This window comes from Crinia signifera, chromosome 2 (assembly GCF_055691185.1).
Source record: "Crinia signifera chromosome 2, ASM5569118v1, whole genome shotgun sequence".
In the NCBI taxonomy this organism is placed as follows: domain Eukaryota; kingdom Metazoa; phylum Chordata; class Amphibia; order Anura; family Myobatrachidae; genus Crinia; species Crinia signifera.
Genome location: NC_139218.1, coordinates 159663398 through 159676662, shown reverse-complemented (window position 1 = coordinate 159676662; position 13265 = coordinate 159663398).

The following is a 13265-nucleotide window of genomic DNA, read 5'->3' as shown; positions in this document are numbered from 1 at the left end:
GCGGCAGAGGGGGTGGATGTACGTCTCGTTTCTCCTGAAAATTGCGGTTTTTCGGCGTTTCCGGAAAAAGTCGCGGTCCGACGCGCAAAAGTGGGGTATCGTAGAAATCGCCTTTTAAAGACGCACCTTTCTGGCCCCACAAAAATGGGCATTTCAAATTAGAAACAAGTCAAATGAACAAAATAGTGTGAATAAGTAAGTATTTCAGGGGTGAGTTAGCAGGTTATTGGGGTAGTAAGTCCTGATTTTTTTGGAGGTTGCAGTGACCACTACGCCATTCAAAATAGGCAGGCTTTAGCATAAGCATTTAGGCCCCGTAGGATGATTTTAGCTAAAATGTGCCCCAAACACTCAAACCGGCTTGTATCTTGCAATGGAAAATATGGGAAACATGACTTAGACAGCAAATGATACACTGTATGCCATGTTTCCAAATTTTTATGCACAGTGGTTACAGCATGAAGTGAATGCATGTGAATATACACAGGTGCATTGCATTAAACAAGTCCAATGAGCGTGAAAAAAATGGCCGGCTTGCCTGCTTTCATCCATCATTTGTTCTAAATTTATAATTAATCAATGAGCTGAGGTGGAGTCTTAGCCAGTGGTACCATCAGGGGTGTGTAATGCACTTTAGGGTAGACAGCCAATCAGCTGCCAGATTCAATCTGTCAATCAAACACAGCAGCCAATCAGAGAGCTGGCCATTGATCAGCAGGCCCTTTATGACATCACAGACAGACCCACGGAACTCTCTGTGCTTGTCTGCTGGCTGGCTGTCAGTTGGGTGGGTGGGCGGCAGAGGGGGAGGATGTACGTCTCGTTTCTCCTGAAAATTGCGGTTTTTCGGCGTTTCCGGAAAAATTCGCGGTCCGACGCGCAAAAGTGGGGTATCGTAGAAATCGCCTTTTAAAGACGCACCTTTCTGGCCCCACAAAAATGGGCATTTCAAATTAGAAACAAGTAAAATGAACAAAATAGTGTGAATAAGTAAGTATTTCAGGGGTGAGTTAGCAGGTTATTGGGGTAGTAAGTCCTGATTTTTTTGGAGGTTGCAGTGACCACTACGCCATTCAAAATAGGCAGGCTTTAGCATAAGCAGTTAGGCCCCGTAGGATGATTTTAGCTAAAATGTGCCCCAAACACTCAAACCGGCTTGTATCTTGCATTGGAAAATATGGGAAACATGACTTAGACAGCAAATGATACACTGTATGCCATGTTTCCAAATTTTTATGCACAGTGGTTACAGCATGAAGTGAATGCATGTGAATATACACAGGTGCATTGCATTAAACAAGTCCAATGAGCGTGAAAAAAATGGCCGGCCTGCCTGCTTTCATCCATCATTTGTTCTAAATTTATAATTAATCAATGAGCTGAGGTGGAGTCTTAGCCAGTGGTACCATCAGGGGTGTGTAATGCACTTTAGGGTAGACAGCCAATCAGCTGCCAGATTCAATCTGTCAATCAAACACAGCAGCCAATCAGAGAGCTGGCCATTGATCAGCAGGCCCTTTATGACATCACAGACAGACCCACGGAACTCTCTGTGCTTGTCTGCTGGCTGGCTGTCACTTGGGTGGGTGGGCGGCAGAGGGGGAGGATGTACGTCTCGTTTCTCCTGAAAATTGCGGTTTTTCGGCGTTTCCGGAAAAATTCGCGGTCCGACGCGCAAAAGTGGGGTATCGTAGAAATCGCCTTTTAAAGACGCACCTTTCTGGCCCCACAAAAATGGGCATTTCAAATTAGAAACAAGTCAAATGAACAAAATAGTGTGAATAAGTAAGTATTTCAGGGGTGAGTTAGCAGGTTATTGGGGTAGTAAGTCCTGATTTTTTTGGAGGTTGCATTGACCACTACGCCATTCAAAATAGGCAGGCTTTGGCATAAGCAGTTAGGCCCCGTAGGATGATTTTAGCTAAAATGTGCCCCAAACACTCAAACCGGCTTGTATCTTGCAATGGAAAATATGGGAAACATGACTTAGACAGCAAATGATACACTGTATGCCATGTTTCCAAATTTTTATGCACAGTGGTTACAGCATGAAGCGAATGCATGTGAATATACAAAGGTGCATTGCATTAAACAAGTCCAATGAGCGTGAAAAAAATGGCCGACCTGCCTGCTTTCATCCATCATTTGTTCTAAATTTATAATTAATCAATGAGCTGAGGTGGAGTCTTAGCCAGTGGTACCATCAGGGGTGTGTAATGCACTTTAGGGTAGACAGCCAATCAGCTGCCAGATTCAATCTGTCAATCAAACACAGCAGCCAATCAGAGAGCTGGCCATTGATCAGCAGGCCCTTTATGACATCACAGACAGACCCACGGAACTCTCTGTGCTTGTCTGCTGGCTGGCTGTCAGTTGGGTGGGTGGGCGGCAGAGGGGGTGGATGTACGTCTCGTTTCTCCTGAAAATTGCGGTTTTTCGGCGTTTCCGGAAAAAGTCGCGGTCCGACGCGCAAAAGTGGGGTATCGTAGAAATCGCCTTTTAAAGACGCACCTTTCTGGCCCCACAAAAATGGGCATTTCAAATTAGAAACAAGTCAAATGAACAAAATAGTGTGAATAAGTAAGTATTTCAGGGGTGAGTTAGCAGGTTATTGGGGTAGTAAGTCCTGATTTTTTTGGAGGTTGCAGTGACCACTACGCCATTCAAAATAGGCAGGCTTTAGCATAAGCATTTAGGCCCCGTAGGATGATTTTAGCTAAAATGTGCCCCAAACACTCAAACCGGCTTGTATCTTGCAATGGAAAATATGGGAAACATGACTTAGACAGCAAATGATACACTGTATGCCATGTTTCCAAATTTTTATGCACAGTGGTTACAGCATGAAGTGAATGCATGTGAATATACACAGGTGCATTGCATTAAACAAGTCCAATGAGCGTGAAAAAAATGGCCGGCTTGCCTGCTTTCATCCATCATTTGTTCTAAATTTATAATTAATCAATGAGCTGAGGTGGAGTCTTAGCCAGTGGTACCATCAGGGGTGTGTAATGCACTTTAGGGTAGACAGCCAATCAGCTGCCAGATTCAATCTGTCAATCAAACACAGCAGCCAATCAGAGAGCTGGCCATTGATCAGCAGGCCCTTTATGACATCACAGACAGACCCACGGAACTCTCTGTGCTTGTCTGCTGGCTGGCTGTCAGTTGGGTGGGTGGGCGGCAGAGGGGGAGGATGTACGTCTCGTTTCTCCTGAAAATTGCGGTTTTTCGGCGTTTCCGGAAAAATTCGCGGTCCGACGCGCAAAAGTGGGGTATCGTAGAAATCGCCTTTTAAAGACGCACCTTTCTGGCCCCACAAAAATGGGCATTTCAAATTAGAAACAAGTAAAATGAACAAAATAGTGTGAATAAGTAAGTATTTCAGGGGTGAGTTAGCAGGTTATTGGGGTAGTAAGTCCTGATTTTTTTGGAGGTTGCAGTGACCACTACGCCATTCAAAATAGGCAGGCTTTAGCATAAGCAGTTAGGCCCCGTAGGATGATTTTAGCTAAAATGTGCCCCAAACACTCAAACCGGCTTGTATCTTGCATTGGAAAATATGGGAAACATGACTTAGACAGCAAATGATACACTGTATGCCATGTTTCCAAATTTTTATGCACAGTGGTTACAGCATGAAGTGAATGCATGTGAATATACACAGGTGCATTGCATTAAACAAGTCCAATGAGCGTGAAAAAAATGGCCGGCCTGCCTGCTTTCATCCATCATTTGTTCTAAATTTATAATTAATCAATGAGCTGAGGTGGAGTCTTAGCCAGTGGTACCATCAGGGGTGTGTAATGCACTTTAGGGTAGACAGCCAATCAGCTGCCAGATTCAATCTGTCAATCAAACACAGCAGCCAATCAGAGAGCTGGCCATTGATCAGCAGGCCCTTTATGACATCACAGACAGACCCACGGAACTCTCTGTGCTTGTCTGCTGGCTGGCTGTCACTTGGGTGGGTGGGCGGCAGAGGGGGAGGATGTACGTCTCGTTTCTCCTGAAAATTGCGGTTTTTCGGCGTTTCCGGAAAAATTCGCGGTCCGACGCGCAAAAGTGGGGTATCGTAGAAATCGCCTTTTAAAGACGCACCTTTCTGGCCCCACAAAAATGGGCATTTCAAATTAGAAACAAGTCAAATGAACAAAATAGTGTGAATAAGTAAGTATTTCAGGGGTGAGTTAGCAGGTTATTGGGGTAGTAAGTCCTGATTTTTTTGGAGGTTGCAGTGACCACTACGCCATTCAAAATAGGCAGGCTTTAGCATAAGCAGTTAGGCCCCGTAGGATGATTTTAGCTAAAATGTGCCCCAAACACTCAAACCGGCTTGTATCTTGCAATGGAAAATATGGGAAACATGACTTAGACAGCAAATGATACACTGTATGCCATGTTTCCAAATTTTTATGCACAGTGGTTACAGCATGAAGCGAATGCATGTGAATATACAAAGGTGCATTGCATTAACCCCTTCCCGACATTTGACGTACATGTACGTCATGGTCGGGAAGTACTTCCCGACATTTGACGTACATGTACGTCATGGATTCTAACTGTCACTGCGTCTATAGACGCGGTGACAGTTAGGAGATGTCTGCTGTCCCTGACAGCAGACATCCCCCCTCGTCGCCCAGGGGGGGCAGGGGTGCCCCCCCCGGTCGGCGATCGCTGTGATTGGCTGTTCAAATCTGAACAGTCAATCACAGCGTTTCCTGTGTTACCGGCGGCTAAGCCGCTCGGTAACACAGAAAACGGTGGTGATCGGTGCAGCACCGATCACCACCGAGCGGCAGCACCCCCCTCCCACCCGCCGGGCACTCACCCGGCAGCAGCAGCAGCTCCAGCGGCTCCACCGCTACGTCCGGAGCGCACGCTGCGCTCCCCTCCTCCCCCCTCCCCCCCGCAGCAGCAGCAGCAGCAGCAGCAGCATCATGCTGCTGCTGGAAAAGTTAAAAATAAAATAAAATATAATGTGCAAATGTGTGTATATATATATATATATATACACACACATATATATATATATATATATATATATATGTGTGTGTATATATATGTATATATATATATATATATATATATATATATATGTGTGTGTGTGTGTGTGTGTGTGTGTGCGTATACCGCACCGATCACCAACGATCGCCAGCCCCCCCCCCCTCCCACCCGGCAGCCCCCCTCCCTCCCACCCACCCGGCTGCCGCAGCGCCAGCACCCCTCCCACCCCCCCGCCAGCCGCAGCGCCAGCCCCCCTCCCAAAGCTGGTGACCAAAATGGGGTCACTTGTGGGGGGGTTCCACTGTATTGGTGCTTCGGGGGTCTTGCTAATGCGACATAGCACCCGCCATTCATTCCACCACCAAAAATCACTCCTTCCCTTCTGAGTCCTGCCATGCACCCAACTGGTATTTTTTGGTCACATGTGAGGCATTGCCGTACCCGGGAGAAATTGGGGCACAGATTTTGGGGTGCTTTGTCTCCTTCATTCCTTGTGAAAATTAAAAATTTTGAGCCAGAACTGCATTTTTGTGTAAAAAATTAAATTTTTTTACACAAAAATGCAGATCTGGCTCAAAATTTTTCATTTTCACAAGGAATGAAGGAGACAAAGCACCCCAAAATCTGTGCCCCAATTTCTCCCGGGTACGGCAATGCCTCACATGTGACCAAAAAATACCAGTTGGGTGCATGGCAGGACTCAGAAGGGAAGGAGTGATTTTTGGATTTTGCAGCACAGATTCTGGTTGAATGACCCCCGAAACACCCATACAGTGGAACCCCCCCACAAGTGACCCCATTTTGCAAACTACACCCCTCAGGGAATTCATCTAGGGGTATAGAGTACATTTCAAACCCCCCGGGGTTTCACCAATTTTGATACAACTGAGCTGTGAAAATGAAAAATTATTTTTTTTCATTTTCACTGCCCAGTTGTACCACAATTGGTGAAACCCCTGGGGGTTTGAAATGTACACTATACCCCTAGATGAATTCCCTGAGGGGTGTAGTTTGCAAAATGGGGTCACTTGTGGGGGGGTTCCTAACTTTTAGCATCTTATGGTGCCTAGAAACCTACATGGTGCCTAAAAAATAATCTCATAAAAAGGAGTCTCCAAAATCAAGTAGGTGCTCCTTCTATTATGAAGCCTGTGGTTTGGTCACCGTGCACACTAGGGCCACATATAGGATATTTATGAAAACCAAAGAATTGGGGGAATCAATTTTTAGTCACATTTCTCTAGTAAAATCTACTGTGTTCCTTAGAAAAATGTATTAAAATTGAAAATCCGAAAAAAAAATGAAATTTTGAAATTTCACCTACACTTTGTTTTAATTCCTGTGAAACACCTAAAGGGTTAACAAACTTCCAAAATGCTGTTTTGAATACTGTGAGGGGTGCAGTTTTTGAAATGGCATCATTTATGGGGGTGTCTCACATACAAGTCCCTCAAAGTCACATCAGAACTGAACTGGTCGCTAAAAAAATCAGTGTTTGAAATTTTCTTGAAAATTTGAGAATTTGCTAGTCATATTTGAAGCCTCCTAGTGTCCAAAAAAATGAAAAGGAGGTTGAAATAATAATTGCAACATAAAGTAGACATATGGTCTTTGTTAGTTATTAACTATTTTGAGTGGTATGATTATTTGTCTCACAAGTAGAAAATGTGACATTTTGCATATTGCTAAATTTTCCATTTTTTCACGATATTTTGGTATTTTTCACAAAAAAACACAGACTGTATCGACCCAAATTTACCACTAACTTGAAGTACAATGTGTCACGAGAAAACAATCTCAAAATCACTGGGATAAGTAAAAGCAAAAAAAAGTTATCCCCACTTAAGTGAGACATGTCAGATTTGAAAAAAAGGGCTCTGTCATGAAGGCACAAACTGGCTCTGTCATGAAGGGGTTAAACAAGTCCAATGAGCGTGAAAAAAATGGCCGGCCTGCCTGCTTTCATCCATCATTTGTTCTAAATTTATAATTAATCAATGAGCTGAGGTGGAGTCTTAGCCAGTGGTACCATCAGGGGTGTGTAATGCACTTTAGGGTAGACAGCCAATCAGCTGCCAGATTCAATCTGTCAATCAAACACAGCAGCCAATCAGAGAGCTGGCCATTGATCAGCAGGCCCTTTATGACATCACAGACAGACCCACGGAACTCTCTGTGCTTGTCTGCTGGCTGGCTGTCAGTTGGGTGGGTGGGCGGCAGAGGGGGAGGATGTACGTCTCGTTTCTCCTGAAAATTGCGGTTTTTCGGCGTTTCCGGAAAAAGTCGCGGTCCGACGCGCAAAAGTGGGGTATCGTAGAAATCGCCTTTTAAAGACGCACCTTTCTGGCCCTACAAAAATGGGCATTTCAAATTAGAAACAAGTCAAATGAACAAAATAGTGTGAATAAGTAAGTATTTCAGGGGTGAGTTAGCAGGTTATTGGGGTAGTAAGTCCTGATTTTTTTGGAGGTTGCATTGACCACTACGCCATTCAAAATAGGCAGGCTTTGGCATAAGCAGTTAGGCCCCGTAGGATGATTTTAGCTAAAATGTGCCCCAAACACTCAAACCGGCTTGTATCTTGCAATGGAAAATATGGGAAACATGACTTAGACAGCAAATGATACACTGTATGCCATGTTTCCAAATTTTTATGCACAGTGGTTACAGCATGAAGCGAATGCATGTGAATATACAAAGGTGCATTGCATTAAACAAGTCCAATGAGCGTGAAAAAAATGGCCGGCCTGCCTGCTTTCATCCATCATTTGTTCTAAATGTATAATTAATCAATGAGCTGAGGTGGAGTCTTAGCCAGTGGTACCATCAGGGGTGTGTAATGCACTTTAGGGTAGACAGCCAATCAGCTGCCAGATTCAATCTGTCAATCAAACACAGCAGCCAATCAGAGAGCTGGCCATTGATCAGCAGGCCCTTTATGACATCACAGACAGACCCACGGAACTCTCTGTGCTTGTCTGCTGGCTGGCTGTCAGTTGGGTGGGTGGGCGGCAGAGGGGGGGGATGTACGTCTCGTTTCTCCTGAAAATTGCGGTTTTTCAGCGTTTCCGGAAAAAGTCGCGGTCCGACGCGCAAAAGTGGGGTATCGTAGAAATCGCCTTTTAAAGACGCACCTTTCTGGCCCCACAAAAATGGGCATTTCAAATTAGAAACAAGTCAAATGAACAAAATAGTGTGAATAAGTAAGTATTTCAGGGGTGAGTTAGCAGGTTATTGGGGTAGTAAGTCCTGATTTTTTTGGAGGTTGCAGTGACCACTACGCCATTCAAAATAGGCAGGCTTTAGCATAAGCATTTAGGCCCCGTAGGATGATTTTAGCTAAAATGTGCCCTAAACACTCAAACCGGCTTGTATCTTGCAATGTAAAATATGGGAAACATGACTTAGACAGCAAATGATACACTGTATGCCATGTTTCCAAATTTTTATGCACAGTGGTTACAGCATGAAGTGAATGCATGTGAATATACACAGGTGCATTGCATTAAACAAGTCCAATGAGCGTGAAAAAAATGGCCGGCCTGCCTGCTTTCATCCATCATTTGTTCTAAATTTATAATTAATCAATGAGCTGAGGTGGAGTCTTAGCCAGTGGTACCATCAGGGGTGTGTAATGCACTTTAGGGTAGACAGCCAATCAGCTGCCAGATTCAATCTGTCAATCAAACACAGCAGCCAATCAGAGAGCTGGCCATTGATCAGCAGGCCCTTTATGACATCACAGACAGACCCACGGAACTCTCTGTGCTTGTCTGCTGGCTGGCTGTCAGTTGGGTGGGTGGGCGGCAGAGGGGGAGGATGTACGTCTCGTTTCTCCTGAAAATTGCGGTTTTTCGGCGTTTCCGGAAAAATTCGCGGTCCGACGCGCAAAAGTGGGGTATCGTAGAAATCGCCTTTTAAAGACGCACCTTTCTGGCCCCACAAAAATGGGCATTTCAAATTAGAAACAAGTAAAATGAACAAAATAGTGTGAATAAGTAAGTATTTCAGGGGTGAGTTAGCAGGTTATTGGGGTAGTAAGTCCTGATTTTTTTGGAGGTTGCAGTGACCACTTCGCCATTCAAAATAGGCAGGCTTTAGCATAAGCAGTTAGGCCCCGTAGGATGATTTTAGCTAAAATGTGCCCCAAACACTCAAACCGGCTTGTATCTTGCATTGGAAAATATGGGAAACATGACTTAGACAGCAAATGATACACTGTATGCCATGTTTCCAAATTTTTATGCACAGTGGTTACAGCATGAAGTGAATGCATGTGAATATACACAGGTGCATTGCATTAAACAAGTCCAATGAGCGTGAAAAAAATGGCCGGCCTGCCTGCTTTCATCCATCATTTGTTCTAAATTTATAATTAATCAATGAGCTGAGGTGGAGTCTTAGCCAGTGGTACCATCAGGGGTGTGTAATGCACTTTAGGGTAGACAGCCAATCAGCTGCCAGATTCAATCTGTCAATCAAACACAGCAGCCAATCAGAGAGCTGGCCATTGATCAGCAGGCCCTTTATGACATCACAGACAGACCCACGGAACTCTCTGTGCTTGTCTGCTGGCTGGCTGTCAGTTGGGTGGGTGGGCGGCAGAGGGGGAGGATGTACGTCTCGTTTCTCCTGAAAATTGCGGTTTTTCGGCGTTTCCGGAAAAATTCGCGGTCCGACGCGCAAAAGTGGGGTATCGTAGAAATCGCCTTTTAAAGACGCACCTTTCTGGCCCCACAAAAATGGGCATTTCAAATTAGAAACAAGTCAAATGAACAAAATAGTGTGAATAAGTAAGTATTTCAGGGGTGAGTTAGCAGGTTATTGGGGTAGTAAGTCCTGATTTTTTTGGAGGTTGCAGTGACCACTACGCCATTCAAAATAGGCAGGCTTTAGCATAAGCAGTTAGGCCCCGTAGGATGATTTTAGCTAAAATGTGCCCCAAACACTCAAACCGGCTTGTATCTTGCATTGGAAAATATGGGAAACATGACTTAGACAGCAAATGATACACTGTATGCCATGTTTCCAAATTTTTATGCACAGTGGTTACAGCATGAAGTGAATGCATGTGAATATACACAGGTGCATTGCATTAAACAAGTCCAATGAGCGTGAAAAAAATGGCCGGCCTGCCTGCTTTCATCCATCATTTGTTCTAAATTTATAATTAATCAATGAGCTGAGGTGGAGTCTTAGCCAGTGGTACCATCAGGGGTGTGTAATGCACTTTAGGGTAGACAGCCAATCAGCTGCCAGATTCAATCTGTCAATCAAACACAGCAGCCAATCAGAGAGCTGGCCATTGATCAGCAGGCCCTTTATGACATCACAGACAGACCCACGGAACTCTCTGTGCTTGTCTGCTGGCTGGCTGTCAGTTGGGTGGGTGGGCGGCAGAGGGGGTGGATGTACGTCTCGTTTCTCCTGAAAATTGCGGTTTTTCTGCGTTTCCGGAAAAAGTCGCGGTCCGACGCGCAAAAGTGGGGTATCGTAGAAATCGCCTTTTAAAGACGCACCTTTCTGGCCCCACAAAAATGGGCATTTCAAATTAGAAACAAGTCAAATGAACAAAATAGTGTGAATAAGTAAGTATTTCAGGGGTGAGTTAGCAGGTTATTGGGGTAGTAAGTCCTGATTTTTTTGGAGGTTGCAGTGACCACTACGCCATTCAAAATAGGCAGGCATTAGCATAAGCAGTTAGGCCCCGTAGGATGATTTTAGCTAAAATGTGCCCCAAACACTCAAACCGGCTTGTATCTTGCAATGGAAAATATGGGAAACATGACTTAGACAGCAAATGATACACTGTATGCCATGTTTCCAAATTTTTATGCACAGTGGTTACAGCATGAAGCGAATGCATGTGAATATACAAAGGTGCATTGCATTAAACAAGTCCAATGAGCGTGAAAAAAATGGCCGGCCTGCCTGCTTTCATCCATCATTTGTTCTAAATTTATAATTAATCAATGAGCTGAGGTGGAGTCTTAGCCAGTGGTACCATCAGGGGTGTGTAATGCACTTTAGGGTAGACAGCCAATCAGCTGCCAGATTCAATCTGTCAATCAAACACAGCAGCCAATCAGAGAGCTGGCCATTGATCAGCAGGCCCTTTATGACATCACAGACAGACCCACGGAACTCTCTGTGCTTGTCTGCTGGCTGGCTGTCAGTTGGGTGGGTGGGCGGCAGAGGGGGAGGATGTACGTCTCGTTTCTCCTGAAAATTGCGGTTTTTCGGCGTTTCCGGAAAAAGTCGCGGTCCGACGCGCAAAAATGGGGTATCGTAGAAATCGCCTTTTAAAGACGCACCTTTCTGGCCCCACAAAAATGGGCATTTCAAATTAGAAACAAGTCAAATGAACAAAATAGTGTGAATAAGTAAGTATTTCAGGGGTGAGTTAGCAGGTTATTGGGGTAGTAAGTCCTGATTTTTTTGGAGGTTGCAGTGACCACTACGCCATTCAAAATAGGCAGGCATTAGCATAAGCAGTTAGGCCCCGTAGGATGATTTTAGCTAAAATGTGCCCCAAACACTCAAACCGGCTTGTATCTTGCAATGGAAAATATGGGAAACATGACTTAGACAGCAAATGATACACTGTATGCCATGTTTCCAAATTTTTATGCACAGTGGTTACAGCATGAAGCGAATGCATGTGAATATACAAAGGTGCATTGCATTAAACAAGTCCAATGAGCGTGAAAAAAATGGCCGGCCTGCCTGCTTTCATCCATCATTTGTTCTAAATTTATAATTAATCAATGAGCTGAGGTGGAGTCTTAGCCAGTGGTACCATCAGGGGTGTGTAATGCACTTTAGGGTAGACAGCCAATCAGCTGCCAGATTCAATCTGTCAATCAAACACAGCAGCCAATCAGAGAGCTGGCCATTGATCAGCAGGCCCTTTATGACATCACAGACAGACCCACGGAACTCTCTGTGCTTGTCTGCTGGCTGGCTGTCAGTTGGGTGGGTGGGCGGCAGAGGGGGAGGATGTACGTCTCGTTTCTCCTGAAAATTGCGGTTTTTCGGCGTTTCCGGAAAAAGTCGCGGTCCGACGCGCAAAAATGGGGTATCGTAGAAATCGCCTTTTAAAGACGCACCTTTCTGGCCCCACAAAAATGGGCATTTCAAATTAGAAACAAGTCAAATGAACAAAATAGTGTGAATAAGTAAGTATTTCAGGGGTGAGTTAGCAGGTTATTGGGGTAGTAAGTCCTGATTTTTTTGGAGGTTGCAGTGACCACTACGCCATTCAAAATAGGCAGGCTTTAGCATAAGCATTTAGGCCCCGTAGGATGATTTTAGCTAAAATGTGCCCCAAACACTCAAACCGGCTTGTATCTTGCAATGGAAAATATGGGAAACATGACTTAGACAGCAAATGATACACTGTATGCCATGTTTCCAAATTTTTATGCACAGTGGTTACAGCATGAAGTGAATGCATGTGAATATACACAGGTGCATTGCATTAAACAAGTCCAATGAGCGTGAAAAAAATGGCCGGCCTGCCTGCTTTCATCCATCATTTGTTCTAAATTTATAATTAATCAATGAGCTGAGGTGGAGTCTTAGCCAGTGGTACCATCAGGGGTGTGTAATGCACTTTAGGGTAGACAGCCAATCAGCTGCCAGATTCAATCTGTCAATCAAACACAGCAGCCAATCAGAGAGCTGGCCATTGATCAGCAGGCCCTTTATGACATCACAGACAGACCCACGGAACTCTCTGTGCTTGTCTGCTGGCTGGCTGTCAGTTGGGTGGGTGGGCGGCAGAGGGGGAGGATGTACGTCTCGTTTCTCCTGAAAATTGCGGTTTTTCTGCGTTTCCGGAAAAAGTCGCGGTCCGATGCGCAAAAGTGGGGTATCGTAGAAATCGCCTTTTAAAGACGCACCTTTCTGGCCCCACAAAAATGGGCATTTCAAATTAGAAACAAGTCAAATGAACAAAATAGTGTGAATAAGTAAGTATTTCAGGGGTGAGTTAGCAGGTTATTGGGGTAGTAAGTCCTGATTTTTTTGGAGGTTGCAGTGACCACTACGCCATTCAAAATAGGCAGGCTTTAGCATAAGCAGTTAGGCCCCGTAGGATGATTTTAGCTAAAATGTGCCCCAAACACTCAAACCGGCTTGTATCTTGCAATGGAAAATATGGGAAACATGACTTAGACAGCAAATGATACACTGTATGCCATGTTTCCAAATTTTTATGCACAGTGGTTACAGCATGAAGCGAATGCATGTGAATA